A 15,986-nucleotide genomic window follows, 5' to 3' on the forward strand; every position below is an offset into this window, starting at 1 on the left:
TTGGTCTTTTCTTCCTTTCCTGTCTTTTTAATGACCTTTTGCTTTCTTCATGGATGATATTCTTGATGTCATCCCACAATTCTTCTGGTTTTTCATAACTGGTGTTAAATGCATCAAATCTATTGTTTAAATGGTCTTTAAATTCAGGAGGGATATAATCACGTTTGCATTTTGGCTCTTGTGGATTTGTTTTAATTGTCTTCAACTTGAACTTGCATATGAACAACTGACGGTCTGTTCCACAGTCAGCTCCTGCCTTCTTTTGGCTGAAGATATTGAGCTTCTCCATCTTCATATTGATGCTTGCTTTGCCCCAGAAATAGGTGACCAGAAATGTCACCTATGATGGGCAAGTTTCTGTAGAGCTTCCAAACTAAGATAGACTAGGAAGAAAGGATTGGAGATCTACTTCTGAAAATTAATGAAAACCTTATGGATCAAAAGAGACTATTGTCTGATATAGTGCTGGAAGATGAGTCCCCTAGGTTGGAAGGCACTACATAATAGCTACATCAGTCGACTCAAATGATAATGAAGACGGCACAGGGACTGGGCAAAATATCTTTCTGTTCTACATAGGGTCATTGACTTTAGTTGGAGCCAACTTAACAGCAACTAACAGCAAGTATGTAATTGACATTAGGATCAGCAGTGTCAGGGAGAGGAATGAACAACCCTTTCTGTTCTCACCGAGTTTACTAGGAAAGAGCATTATCATATAGTGCCAGCTTGGCAGTGGCAGCTGAGGCTTGGAGTCAGGAATGGGCTTGAAGGGTGGTTTGGGGAGAGTGAGGGAGGCTCTCCACGATGTAGATAAGTAGCAGTGGGAGTTTGTTTACCCCCTGGGCTGCTGAAACATCCTGTGAGATATCCCTGAGACTTTTCTTGATCATTGTCTTTGTTGGCAGAAAATGTGGAGCACCTTTGACTGAGAGTCCAGCAGCATAATAACCTCATCCAAAGCAAGTTAAGGCATATATTCTTTAGAAATGTGCAGGGGCATGAGGGGGTGAAGGACTCACATAAGGAGGCCATGAGAGGAGGAGCTGGAAACAGGTGTGTGTAGGTTACATATGTTTAAGATTTTTGCTCTGAAACAAGGCAGGCTCTTCCTAGTCACAAGTCATGTAGACAGAGGGAGCAGTGGTTGTGGGCCTGTGTGTTTGCCCATCTGTATGTCTGCAGATACAGTAAAGCATATTACCAGAGCAGGCTAATTGGCTTCCGATGGAGCTCCTGGACCCAGAGTTGACACCTCCACAAGCTTCTAAGCAGTTTCTTGACACTGACTCCTGGTATTGGGAATGTGCATGTGATAAGCAGAGAATGGGCCAAGATAATTCACCAGTCATTTATTGAACCAGTCAGATACTGAGTCCCTGGTTTTGTCCTGGCACTGATCTGGTTATAGGACATATGACATAACCTGTGCAGACCAGCAGGGGAGACAAATGGTTACTGTACAGAGGAGGAAGTGATTATGTTCTCTGGCCCTGGCTGGGAAACATGTCAGTATCAGGGGCTTTGGCAAGGGAGTTGGTGATGTCAGGTGTTGGAGATCTTCTTTGGGTGCTTTATAACTGGGGAATCCTTGCACATACACTCTAGGGATTTGAGTAAGTACTTCACTTGGGTCGTGATCTCAGAAAGCACAGTAAGGGAGTGGGGAAGTGAGACGTGTTGGGGTGGGGAAGGCTAATAAAGACTACATTGATTAAGCAGGTTACTGCCATAGGCAGCAAGGACTCAATTCTGCCTGGAAACCTGTGAGATACTATATAGAACACCCCTCAGATTTTACCCCATTGGGGACTGAGGAAGCTGAGGTATTTATCTAGCAGCTCCTTTTTATCTCAGAGTTGAGGACATTTCCTGAAGCATCAATTACCTGGCTCTTCTGAATTGTCCTGGGCACAGGCTGAGCATACTCCAGGGACCAGAGAGTAGCACATAGAAGGAAAGTCTGCAAGTGACCTCTGAAGTGGACTGAGAGGACTAGGTGAGGACCCAAGTCTTTCTGATCCTGGAAGCAATAGAAAGGTAGGTCACTGAGCTCTTTGACTCAGAGGTATTGGCCCCAAAATGCTATATATTCCAGGCCTCATTTTACCTGTCTAATCTTATTTACAGGAGCTCTGGTGGTGTAGTGACTAAGGCATTTGGCTGCTATCCAGAAGGTTGGTAGTTCAAACCCACCAGCCACTCTGTGGAAGGAAGAAGTATAACATACTTCCATAAAGATTTACAACCTCGGAAACCCAACAGCGGTTGCTGTGAGTTGGCATAGGCTAGATGGTAGTGAGCTTTTTTTTTTAATCTTATTTATACTCTATGATGGTGAGAACAGTCAGATTATCCAAAGAGTGTATATAAGCTGATTGTGTTATTGGGGAGCATGTATGTGTGCATATAAATGTACATGGTTATACAAATTTAAATGTGTGGATATAGCGTAGTGCCTAAGGCACTTGACTGCTCACCAGAAGACTGGCGGTTCAAATCCACCAGCCACTCCTCGGAAGAAGGTTGGGCAATCTACTTCTGTAGTGATACTGCCTTAGAAACCCAAGGAGGGGTCGCTATGAGCCGGGTCCATCTTGACGGCATATAACCACAACAACAACAACATATTTTATGAATCTATGTGATTTTGCAATGAATTTACATGATTTTGCAATGAAATAATACTAACCAAAATGGGGGAGAGTCATTCTTTTCAAGTACTCACACTGTGTCTGGCTCTACTCTTTTGCTTGGTGATCCTGTAGCAGTTGATTTGAGTTCAGCATAAGTTAGAATTATTGGTATTTCCTATGCTTTCTGTATTTTATCTCTGAAGTTTGGTGTTTATTGCTTAGCACTTTGAGAATACCTGAGTTACAGGGGAAATTAGCTATACAAGTTTTTATTTTAGAGCCACCTCATTTCCTGGCAAAATATCTCCATCTTTTCCTACTATCTTTTAAGGCAGGAATCAAGAGTGGTCACTTTTTTTTTTTTTTTAAATAACAAAAGAGAGTATCAGGCGATTATATTAAAGAAAATGAATACATTTGGCCTTGCATCTTCAATCCCTTTGTGGTTTCTCTTATTTGTAAAATGGGCATGATGCTGTCCATTTCTGATGGTGATTGTCAATATGGGATGAAGTAATGGATCTGAGAAGACTTCTAGACTCCAATGTCAGGCTGGCTTCCAAGAGAGACTGAGAGGTCCCCTGATTCCAGGAACATGCAAGAACTTTGCCCAGTGGCTGTGCAGGAGCTTGGGGTGAAGCCAGTAAACAGCTTTACTCCAACTGACACAGAATGCAAGGGCAGCCCAGGGAAAAGAAAGAGTGCACTGCAAGCAATCTGAGGCCAACAATTGTGGCACCAACACCATTGTATTAGAGTGAGAGAAAAGTGTGCATGGACAGAGGCTGGAAAATTCTAATATGTATGAAAGGCCCACTTTGACAGATGCCATTCTTATAGTTCTTCTATAAGCTGCATTTCGCTTTATATGTATTGCTATTCTTATTCTGGAGAAATAAGCCTTAGAGAATAACAAATGGCAGAGTAAGCATTTGAGTCTAGGTATGTGCAGCTCCTAAACTATTCTCTTTCTTCTGTGTCATTCTCTGTGAAAGAAAGAAGCCTTGTGCTGTTACCCTCAACACACTAGAATAGTTATTGTTACTTTGCTAACTTTATGTCATAGAAGCAGGGAACACTGGAAGCGTTCCTTATTGATAGAGGGTTGGTTAGGACATGATTCATGTATCTGGCTACATCCTGGGGTACAGCCTTCCTCCTGACACCTGGGGATGAGTATAGATTCAAACATGCCTCTACCACATCTGTGAAATTTACCTCCTCACCTCAGATTTAGGTCCCATTCATGTCTCTAGCTCTACCTTATGTATCTCCCGTGTGTGCTATGCTTCAGCCATGCCAAATTTGGTGCAGCCCTCTGAATTTGCCATGCTATTTTGTACATTCATGCCTCTGCCTGAAAAAGCTCCTCTTTGCTCTTACTCCCTGTCCAGGACACGTGTCATGAAGCCTTCCTAAATGTGCCCAAGCAAAATTTACTACATCCTTCATTGTGTCAAGAGCTCTGGTGGCGTAGTGCCTAAATGTTTGACTGCTAACCAGAAGGCTGGCCGTTCAAACCCACCAGCCACTCCTTGGAAGGAAGTTTGGGCAATCTACTTCCACAGAGATACTGCCTCAGAAACCCAAGGAGGGGTCACTATAAGTTGGATCCGACTCCGTGGCAGTGAGTTTGGTTTCATCATGCCACCATTAGAGCTACAACATGAATCAAATGTGTACTTAATTCATTGCATTCCCATTATTTATTTGTAGTCTATGGCAGGTACTACTAATTCTCAACAAATTTCTGTGTATTCCTTTATATTTCCCCAACTCTATTGCAGTTAGACTGGGGTCATGTGACTGGGTTCAGGCAAATGGGCTGTGGGCAGAAGTGATGTGTACCACTTCTGGGCCTAGTCCTTGAAATCATCCCAAATGATCCTCCAGCCATTTGTTTTAGATCTTGATGATCCTGTGCCTGAGATGGTGATACTAAAGAATAAAAGGCGGCCACCCAACTCACATGTGGATGTACTGTGAGCAACAAACAAACATGTACCCTCACTCCTCACTTATCAACATGATTAGGTTCCAAAGACCAGGTCAGTGTGCGAAAATGGAAGATGACAACATCAGATCAAAAAATGGAAGAAAGGGAAGATGATTACATAATTACATAACTGCCAAACCACTGAGAATCATGGCCCAGCCAACTCCTGCATTTGGGGGCTGCCTACTTTTAGGGAAAATGTTGTTATCACCTTTTCATTTTCTTTACCAGCCTTTACTCTTTTCCCTAGCTTGCTAACAGACATTTTGCCTTGTCAGAGTGGAAGCTGAGGGAGGACAGAAGGGAAAAATGGTTACAAGAAAGTGTTTATGTGACTGGCAACTGATGTTGTCCTTCCCTGGTTCCTCACTCTCTGGGATTGTCAGAGGTCAGATACCTCTGACACTCTGCCCCACTCATGAACTGTTCATGTATTCCCATTGGTTGATCCCATTTTTTGCAGAGTCCTTGGCCAGGGTTTATCCCTAGCTATCTGGCATTCACCTTCTTCCCCTACCTGCATACTCCTCTAGTATTTGGAAAGGGTCTGTGGTAGGTAGAATACTAAAATGGCCCCTAATGATCCTCACCATTGTATAATTACCTCCTTTTGCATGTGAGTAGGACCTGAGGATATGATGGGTTGTGATTTCTGTGATTACCTCACATTACATAGCAAAAGGAGTTTGCATATGCAATTGAAGTTACTAATCAGTTGACTTTGAGTTAATCAAAAGGAAAATTATCCAATTGGTATAATCTAATCACATTAACACTTTAAATTTGGATCTAGAGGGAGAAACAGAAGAAATAGGAAACTGGAAGTGGGGAAATCTAAGTAATCTTCCTAAGGTTGCATAGCTATTAAGTGGTAAGTCAGCATTTGAAACTGTGCTCAGTCAGACTACAAGTTATAGAAAAACTTAACATGAGACCTGGGATGTTAGGCAGATGATCAATTCCTTTGAGAATACATTAAGAGGACCTCAGAAGTAGATGTTTCTCTGAGGTCTCAATGACAGTTAATCTTACTCTGAGAAATGATTGTAAAATCCTGTATGTTCTTTGAATTGTACATTATTAACCCCCCAAAAGAACTCCCAAGATATTCTCTCAAAGAGCCCTACGTAACACCAAGCCCTGTCCATTTTTGAGCTCACAGACTGCCCATGCAGTAGAGGAAAGTGAAGCACTTAGTGAGACCTGGCAGCTGGTACCTGGCTGTTGAGACAGCAAGCCATTTGCAAAATGCTTAGAAGGGTAAGACTGTACCATCTTCTTTCCTACTGGCCTCTAATTTACTGGCAGAGAAATATTGAATGGATTTTTTTAAAGAGGCACAAAATTGCTGAAACAGATTTAAAGAAGATTTGGAAGAATAGAACTTGCTATCAGAGAGAATCCAGGTCCTGAAAGGGAAGGTATATGACTGATGCCACAGGTCTTACAAAGTGTAAGCTTCTTAACTTTAAACAGCCATAATGCAAGTAAAACATTTATTGAGCAAGTACTTTGTGCAAAATCCTCTGCTACATAATTTTGATGAATTGTCTCATTTATTTTTAATAGACCTATGAGTTACTTACTGTGATTATTCTGCTTTTATAAATGAGGAAATGTAAGCATTCCAGTTCTGCAAATAGTTAATGCACTTAGCTGCTGATAAGATAGAGATTGGAGTCCACCCATGTTGTTGTTGCTGTTAGGTGCTGTCGAGTTGTCTCCAACTCACAGCGACCCTATGCACAGCAGAATGAAACACTGCCCAGTCTTGTGCCAGCTCCATGATCGCAGCTATACCTGAGCCCATCATTGTAGCCACTGTGTCAATCCATCTTGTTGAGGGCCTTCCCCTCTTTCATTATCCTTCCACTTTACCAAGCATGGTATCCTTCTCCAGGAAATGGTCTCTTCTTACAATATGACCAAAGTAGGTGAGGTGAAGTCTGGCCATTCTTGCTTCCAAGGAGCGTTCTGGTTGCACCAGGACAGATTTGTTAGTTCTTTTAGCAGTTCATGGTATTTTCAGCATTCTTCACCAGCACCACAACTCAAAAGCATTGACTCTTCTTCAGTCTTCCTTATTCATTGTCCAGCTCTCACATGAATATGAGGTGATTGAAAATATCATGGCTTGTGTTAGGTGCATCTTAGTCCTCAAGGAGATATCTTTGCTCTTCATCACCTGAAAGAGGTCCTTTGCAGCTGATTTGCCCAGTGCTATATGTCATCTGATATCTTGACTGCTGCTTCCCTTGGCATTGATTGCAGAACCAAGTAATATGAAGTCTTTGACAATTTCAGTCTTTTCTCCATTTATTGTGATGCTGCTTATTGGTCCAGTTTTCTTTATATTGAGGTGTAATCCATACTGCAGACTGTATTCTTCAGTCTTCATCCGTATTTGTTTCGAGTCATTCCTCACTCTCAGCAAGCAAAGTTGTGTTGTCTGCATAATATAGGTTGTTAATGATTCTTCCTCCAATCCTGATGCCATGTTCTTCTTCATATAGTCCAGCTTCTTGGATTATTGGCTCAGCATACATATTGAATAAGTATGGTGAAAGGATACAACCCTGACACACTCCCTTCTTAATTTTAAACTATGCAGTGTCCCCTTGTTCTGTTTGAATAGCAGCCTCCTGGTCTATGAACAGGTTCCTTATGAGTGCAATTAAGTGTTCTGGAATTCCCATTTTTCTCAATGTTATCCACAATTTGTTATGATCCACACAATCAAATGCTTTTTCTTAGTCAATAAAACACAAGTAAACATCTTTCTGGTATTTTTTGCTTTGAGCCAAGATCCATTTGACATCAGCAATGATATCTCTTGTTCTACGTCCTCTTCTGAACTCAGCTTGCATTTCTGGAAGTTCTCTGTCAATATACTGCTGCAACCATTTTTGAATTATCTTCAGTAAGATTTTACTTGTGTGAGATATTAATGATATTGTTTGATAATTCCCACATTCTGTGGGATCACCTTTCTTTAGAATGGGTACAGATATGGATCTCTTCCAGACAGTTGGCCAGGTAGCTGTCTTCTAAATCTCCTGGCATAGCTAAGTGAGTGCCTGCAGTGGGGCATCCATTTGTTGAAACATCTCAGTGGGTATTCTGTCAATTCCTGGAGCCTTGTTTTTCTCCAATTCCTTCAGTGTAGTGTCAACTTCTTCCTCTAATGCCATTGGTTCTTGATCATATGCCACCTCCTGAAATGGATGAACATTGACCAGTTCATTTTGGTACAATGACTCTGTGTATTCCTCCCACCTTCTTTTCTGTTCCTTCCATCATTCACTATTTGCCCATAGAATCTTTCTATATTGCAGCTCAAGGCTTAATTTTTTTCCTCAGTTCTTTCAGTTTGAGAAATGCTAAGCATGTTCTTCCCTTTTGTTTTTTTAACTCCATGTCTTTGCACATTTCATTATAATAATTGACTTTGTCTTCTTGAGCTGCTCTTTGAAATCTTTTGTTCAGCTCTTTTATCTTGTCATTTCTTCCATTTGCTTTAAATATTCTTCCTTCTAGGGCAAGTTTCAGAGTCTCTTCTGATATCCATTTTAGTCTTTTCTTCCTTTCCTGTCTTTTTAATGATTGCTTGCTTTCTTCATGGATGATGTTCTTGATGCCATCCCACAATTCCTCTGGTTTTCAGTTACTGGTGTTCAGTGCATCAAATCTATTCTTTAGACAGTCTCTAAATTCAGGAGGGATATTATCAATGTCATATTTTGGCTTATGTGGACTTGTTTTAATTGTCTTCAGCTTAAACTTGAACTTGCATATGAGCAGTTGAATAGACCTATTCCACAATCAGCTCCTGACCTTGTTTTGGCTGAGGATATTGAGCTTTTCCATCGCCTCTTGCCACAGATGTAGTCTATATGATTCCATCTGTACTCCATCTTGTGAAGTCCATGTATATAGCCACCATTTGTGTTGTTGAAAAAAGGTATTTGCAATGAATAAGTCCTTGGTCTTGCAAAATTCTATCATGCGATCTCCAGCATCATTTCTATCACCAAGGCCAAATTTTCCAACTACTGGTAATACTTCTTTGTTTCCAATTTTTGCATTTCAATCACCAGCGATAATCAGCACATCTTGATTGCATGTTCAATCAATTTCAGACTGCAGAAGTCTTCAGTTTCCTCATCTCTGTATTTGGTGGTTCATGCGTAAGTTTGAATAATCATAGTATTAATTGGTCTTCCTTGTAGGAGTATGGATATTATCCTATCACTGACAGCATTTTACTTCAGGACAGATCTTGAAACATCCTTTGTGATGATGAATGCCATGCCATTCCTCTTCAAATTGTCATTCCTGGCATAGTAGACCACATGGCTGTCGGATTCAAAATGGCCAAAACCAGTCCTTTTCAGCTCACTAATGCCTAGGATATCAATCGTTATGCATTCCATTTCATTTTTGACAACTTCCAATTTTCCTAGATTCATATTTCATAAATTCCATGTTCTGATTATTAATAGATGTTTGCAGCTGTTTCTTCTCATTTTGAGTTGTGCCACATCAGCAAATGGAGGTCCTGAAAGCTCTACTTTGTCCATATCATTAAGATTGGCTCTACTCTTATGAGGCAGCTCTTTCCCAATTGTATCTTTAGTTCTTTCCAACCTTAGGGGCTCATCTTCTGGCACTGTATGGGACAGTGTTTCAGGGATATTTGTAAAACTGTCCAACAATACATCAGACAGTGTTTCACTGCTATTCATAAGGTTTTCACTGGCCAATTCTTTGAGAAGTAGATGACCTCTTCTTCTGAGTCTGCATCAGTCTGGAAGTTCCAAAACCCATACACCATGGGCAACCCTGCTGGTGTTTGAAACACCGATGTCACAGCCTCTAGTCTCACAGCAATAAACAAGCCACCACAGTATGACAAACTGACAGACAAGTTAGTCTTCCTTAGCTTCCTGCCTGGGTTATCTCTCCCACTTACCTGTCCCCCTTGGGCCCTGGCCTGTCACCCATAGATGCCTTGAAAGAAAGGCCTGGTGGTCTATTTCTGAGATATTAGCTATTGAAAATCCTATGGGTGCAATTCTACTTTGACACACATGAAGTCACCCTGAGTCAGATATGGCATGATAGTATCTGGTTATGGTTGTACAGTAATCCAGTGGTGGAGCCAGATTTTAAACTGTGATCAATCAGATAGCAAGTTGTGGGGAAATTTAAAATGAGACTAAGGATTATTGTTGTATAGGCAGATTGTGCTTTACCAGCCCTTGATTTTGAGTTTGGCCATGTGATTGGCTTTGGTCAATGGAAAGTTAACATACCTGATGTGCTTAAGAAACATCTAGGTGGTTGGGCTAGATCTCTTGCCCTGAGAAGGACATGCTTACCTAACTGGTTCAAGGAGGATGAGAAACACATGGAGTAGCACCTTATAGCCTGAAGACTGCCTGAACTCAGTCTAAATCTTGCAACTCTCAGCTGCTGTAGTTGAAGCTTAGCCATCCCAACTAATCTGTATACCTATCACAATAAATGATTGTTGTCTTAAGCTCCTGAGTTTTGGGATTTTTTTGTTAGGCAGTACTACTGTGGCAATAGATAACTGATGCATTAAGCAAAGATCAGAATAGGGAACTTTACATAATTTCTGCACAATAATTCCTATGGATATTCATAGGGAGAAGGAGTGAAGGATATGTGAAGAGAGAGTGGACATATGGAAATGCTAGTAATTCTTCCAACAATTCAAAATAGGAGGAGAAGGTACACTCTTCTGAAAATGTTAATAAACTAGAATTGAGCAATTGTTTCCAACTCTTCCAGGATAATGTTTAGATGAAGAGAGAGAGGGAAAGAAAGACAATGTGCTTTTTAGACTTAGTTATGCTGAGTTCAACTTTGTCACTTATTACTAGCTGCGAGTGAAGGAGTCCTGATGGTGCAGTGGTTAACACTTGACTGCTAACTGAAAAGTTGACAGTTGGAACCCACCAAGCCATAGGAGAAAGACCTGATGATCTTCTTCTGCAATAATTACAGCCAAGAAAACCCTATGGGCCAGTTCTACTATGTTGCATGGATCACTAGGAATCAGAAATCAATTGGACAGCACCAAACAATGAAAAGCAAGCTATGAGTGACCTTGCAGAAATTACACGCCCTTGTTGAGCTTCAGAAACAAGCTTTAGTTTTTTTCTTTTTTTTTTTTAAGTGTCTATGTATATGATGGTATTTAGCCTAGAGGTACCAGCAGGACAGGATGAGGCTGCCTACCATATTGCACTGAATTTGCTTGCAAAGTCTAGAATATTGAGTGTATGGCCTGAGGGGAAAGGGATGGAATCCCAGATTGTCAGAGCTGAAACAGCCTACTGAAGTAATATAGACTGTAGTTCTCAACCTTATGTATAGACTCCAGGTTAACAAGTTGGTGTTGTAATTAATAGGTCACATTCTAAGGTCCAAAATTTCTTTGTTCTGTGACTTGGGACAAGTTATTTAGAGTTTTTGAGTCTTAGTTTCTTTATCTGAAAAAAGAGGGTAAAAGTAGTATGTTCTTTATAAAGTTTTTTGTTATTATGAAAATTATATTAAACCAAGAATATTGTAAAGATGTTAGCACAGTGCCAAGCCACACATGAACTCTTAAGTGTAAGCTTGGGATATTTTATTTATCACTCTAGTCCCCTCCTTTTGCACTTATGTAAATCCAGAGGTGAGCTGACCTCCCCAAATTTACAGGCCCATAAGTGTCAAAGCCAAGACTAGAAAGGAGAAAAGTGTTGCAAGTGACAGATACATAAAGAGGCATCCCCATCTTCACAGATTTTGAGATGCATGTGTAATCTAGGGGCCCAAGAGAGAAGGCTAGAATTGTGAATTTTCAGCTTTGAAAGAGACCCAATATCTAGCCTGTCATTGTTGCAAGAATACTCTCTACAGTGTCTACTGGTAGCCCAGATTAACCTTTTGTGCCACCAGTGACAGAAGGCTGTCACCTACTATGTAAGTGCCTTCCTTCTTGAACAGCTTGTCAAGAAGTTTTTCAGTATATTGAGTTTTAATATAACTTCCTCTTCTGGAACCACACAGAATGAACCCGGTACATTTTCACAGGGCAGCCACTGAGTGTTTGAAGACCATTCTTGTGTCACCTGCTTTCATTGATTCTTCCATCCAAGCATGTATTGAGCTCTGTATCAGGATACTTTTAGGGACAAGAAATGGAAAACTCAACTTAAATAGACTTAAACAATTAGTCAATTCAGGCTTCTATTCAGCACATTTTTACTGAGTACATTTTATGTTTCAGGCGCTATTCCAGACGCTGATGATACAGCAGTGAACAAAACAGAGACTGCCCACGTAGAGCTCACACTTTTTTGTGGGAAGATACACAATGCACAAATAAATATGTTCATCTCAATAAATAAGTGTATAAGAATTCAGATTTTAGTGGAGAAAAATGAAGTTTAATAAAGGCCATAGAGAGTGCCAAAGAATGGAGATATGGAGGTATGAGATATTCTTTGTGCTAGGTTGGTCTAACTCATGGTAGCAATTTGACTGTCAGTAGACTAGGGCTGTATGATTGTTATGATGTGAATTGTGTTCCCTGCAAAGATATATTGGAATTCTAACCCTTGTAACTGTAAATGTCACCTTGTTTAATGAAATAGGATTTTTCATAGATGGTGTTGTCAGATTAGGTTAACCAAGTCAGGCTGGAGTAGGGTGGCTCCTAATCCTATATGACTGGTATCCTATAAAAGAAAAGGACCAACACAAAAAACAAGGACACACACAAGGGGAAAATGTCATGTGATTAGACAGATGCATTTATAATCAGCAAAGGAGCATCAAGGATTGCTAGCAGCAACCAGAAACTAGAAAAAAGCAGTTCCTCTCTCAAAGCCCTCAGGAGAAATCAACATGGCTGACACCTTGAATATGGACTTTTAGCTCTGAAACTGTGAGCTGATAAGTTTCTATTCTTTAAAGCCACCCACTTGGTGGTATGTAGTTATGGCAGCCCTAGAACACTAAGACAATGACTTCTTATATATATCCAGGAGGAAGATTAGGTGTTAGTTTTTATACAGACAAATAGAAGTTACTAACTTCAATCTGATAGAACCACCCCTGAATCTTGTGTCCAGAGGAATATCATTCTCTGATTAGCTTGTTGTTAGGTGCCATCGAGTCTATTTTTGACTCATAGTACCCCATATGACAGAGTAGAACTGCCCCATAGGGTTTTCTAGGCTGTAATGAGTATAGGAACAGATTGCCAGGTTTTTCTCTTGTGGAGTGGATGAGTGAATTCAAACTTCTCACCTTTCCATTAGCATCCAAGGAGTTAAGCGTAGGACTTTGTGTATTCCCATTACTGGATATGAACGTTGAGGGGTGTGTGTTCATGCCTAAAGTTAGAAGTGTGCTCATTGTCTCCCAAAGCACATAACTGCCATGAAATGGGAGTAGGACTCTATGATGGAGACCCAAACACAGTATTCATTTAAAATACCCTATGTAAGGAGCTCTGATGGCATAGTGCCTAGGACACTTTACTGCTAATCAGAAGGCTGGTGGGTCAAACCCACCAGCCATTCCTTAGAAGGAAGGTTGGGCAATCTACTTCTATAGTGATACTGCCTCAGAAACCCAAGGAGGGGTCGCTATGGGTCGGGTCCAACTTGATGGCACATAACAACAACAACAAATGTAGGCACTTGTGTTATGAAGATAAAGAGAACCCAGCTCCTGATGTTATGGAGGTCATGACCTAATGGAGGCAAACTGATGTGTAGATGATTTTATAATAGAGGTAACTGTTCAAACGACCCAAGGCAATTGTCTTCCTCAGGGTGGGGTTATGGGAATATGGGTGTTAGATCAGTCATTCTAAAATAGCCAGTATTCAGAAGGTCCATGTTCATATTCCAGTTCTTCACTCCCTCACCAGGGAAAGCTGTACTATGTCATGTCATAGTGAATCGAGGGAAGTATATATCTCTACTCTTAGTGACTTTCTTTGGTCAGTAGGATATTAGCAGACAGGCAGCCAGCAGAATCTTGAAACATGCTTGCACCTTTGGGCTTCTCTCTTGTACTCTGCCATCCTCTTGAGAATAATGAGCCTTAGTTAGCCTACTTGTTCCCAGGAGGGATAAGAGAAACAAGTGGAGCAGAGTCACCTCAGCTGAACCACTGCAGTGGAACTCAGACTCAATTAGCTGAACTTCAGTCAGGCTGCAGATCTATGAGCTAAGTAAATGCTTACTGAGAGTGGCACTGAGATTTTGTGGCTGTTTGTTATGCCTCATTATTGTGGTGATAACTGACAGTACAGGCTTGAAGGACAGCCTTTACTGAGGTTTTAAAAACAAAAAATCTAAATTATTTTTGGTTCAATTTAACATAGTAAGAAGTAGATCTGCAGATGTGGTCATGGAATTTTGTGTGTGTAAGGTCCTGTGAATCAAGAAGAGGCAGGAAGAAATTCTGCTCTTTCTCATCCTGGGGGATGTGGGAAAAAGGAGATGGAGATTGGGTTGGAGGAGGCAAATGACCAGAGGAGTGGATGGACTGGAGTGAGCATCCCTGATACAACTTTGGTTCTTCAATGGCATGGACAAGACTCAGTCACAGAAGATGCATGTGCTGAGAGAAGAGTGCCTGCCAAAGGTGGCCCTGTGGGGAGAGGCAAGGTGGCCCACAGAAGGGGTGGGTTTAGACATGGTAGAGGTTCTGGGAGGCCTAAGAGGTCAGTAAAAGCCCAGCAAGCACCACCATGTCCAGAACAAGCTAAGAGATGATAGCCCACAGGTCAGCCCAGCTAAAGACTTCATAGCAAGTGCTGGATGTAGGATACCTGAGGAGGGACTGGCCACTCCTCAGTGGACACCACTCAAGGGGCAGCCCAGCCTTTGCTGCCCACAGCAGAGAAGATTCAGAGGACACCATGCCAATTCAAGGACACTCCACTCTTCTCCTTTCTTTTCCTCATGAGTTCATGTCTGCCATAGCCTACCCACCTGACAATACACCCAGAGAGAACTGACTGGAGCCTGTGAGAAGGGCTTCAGAAATCTGAGAGTTTGAGCATTTTCAACCTAAAGAGATTAACGCCAATTCAACAGATTCTATACATTTGGACACAGATCCGAGAGTAATAGCTTAAACAAAATTTAATTTTCTTTGCCTGCTTACCAATCAGGAGAGGGTGTGTGAGAGAAAATACACTGTTTGTTTACTGAATAAAGAAGCCACATTTTCTTTGTGTGCAGAAGAGCAGTAAAGATGAATTTTCTACCCAGCTACAATTACAATCCAGTGCTGTGAACATTGATGTATAGGTAAGCTCCAAGGGAGGGGGAAGCCACAGAAGCAGGGAGTCCTGAAACTTAATCACTGTAATAAGCTGCCTCTTATAGGATAAGTAGCATCTGGTGCCCAGGTGAAGAACCAATGCAGGTGAGAATGTGAGAGGGGCAAACTTGTGCGAAGGGCTGACTGAGGTAGGAGGGAACACTTGTGATTCCTCCCGCTGACCCACATAAGACCCCACTCCAGGGGCAGCCTCTTCTTAGCCTGAGCACTGTGGAGTATAGAGGACATTGGCATCCAGGGAGCAGAGAAGGCAGGCTTGTGTTTGCTGGCTAAAGTGGGAATCTCTCTCCCTTCTTTTCCTTCCTCTCATCCCAACAGATTGTGTGAGTTCTTCAGGGAATTTGCTTGTAAGAAATGGTTGAAGTGTAGGGTGGAGCTGGGTTGGCAAATCATCTTGTCTGAGAATGTGGTAGTGCTGATGGCATTTCACACATTATTTCATTTCAGCCACATAACAACCTTATCATACTGGCATTTTCATCTCTAAGTCATCAGATCATTTTCTCAGCTCTGATTTGCGGAATATAATCAGATTCAAAGTATTTCTTACCACCTTCATTACTGCTTCACTTGCCCATTGTTTGAAGCCATGTCTCTTACTTGTACTATTTAAATACTCTCCTACTTGGCCACCCTGCTTCCACATTTGCTTCTCTGGTCTCTATCCAGAGGCAAGAGTAATCCACATAAAACTTAGAAGTCTGATTATGACACTTCCCTGCTCAGAACCATCCACTGGCTTCCACGTGACTCCCAATAAGCCCACCATCCTTACCACAGCCTGTGAGGTCTCCATGAATTGGCCACCCTTCTGCTTCCCAATCTCATCTACCTCTGCCCCTCTTCCATTTACTCCAATCACTCTGCTTGAATTCCTTCTCACTGTTGTTTGAACTTGAAAAGCACAGTTCAGCCTGAGGTCTTCTGCCCAGGCTGTTTTTGTTTCCTCTGTTCCCTCTTTTCTCAGA

The sequence above is a fragment of the Orycteropus afer genome, unplaced genomic scaffold (genome assembly GCF_000298275.1).
Source record: "Orycteropus afer afer isolate SDZICR_OR568_19922 unplaced genomic scaffold, OryAfe1.0 scaffold00218, whole genome shotgun sequence".
NCBI classification, from domain to species: Eukaryota; Metazoa; Chordata; class Mammalia; order Tubulidentata; family Orycteropodidae; genus Orycteropus; species Orycteropus afer.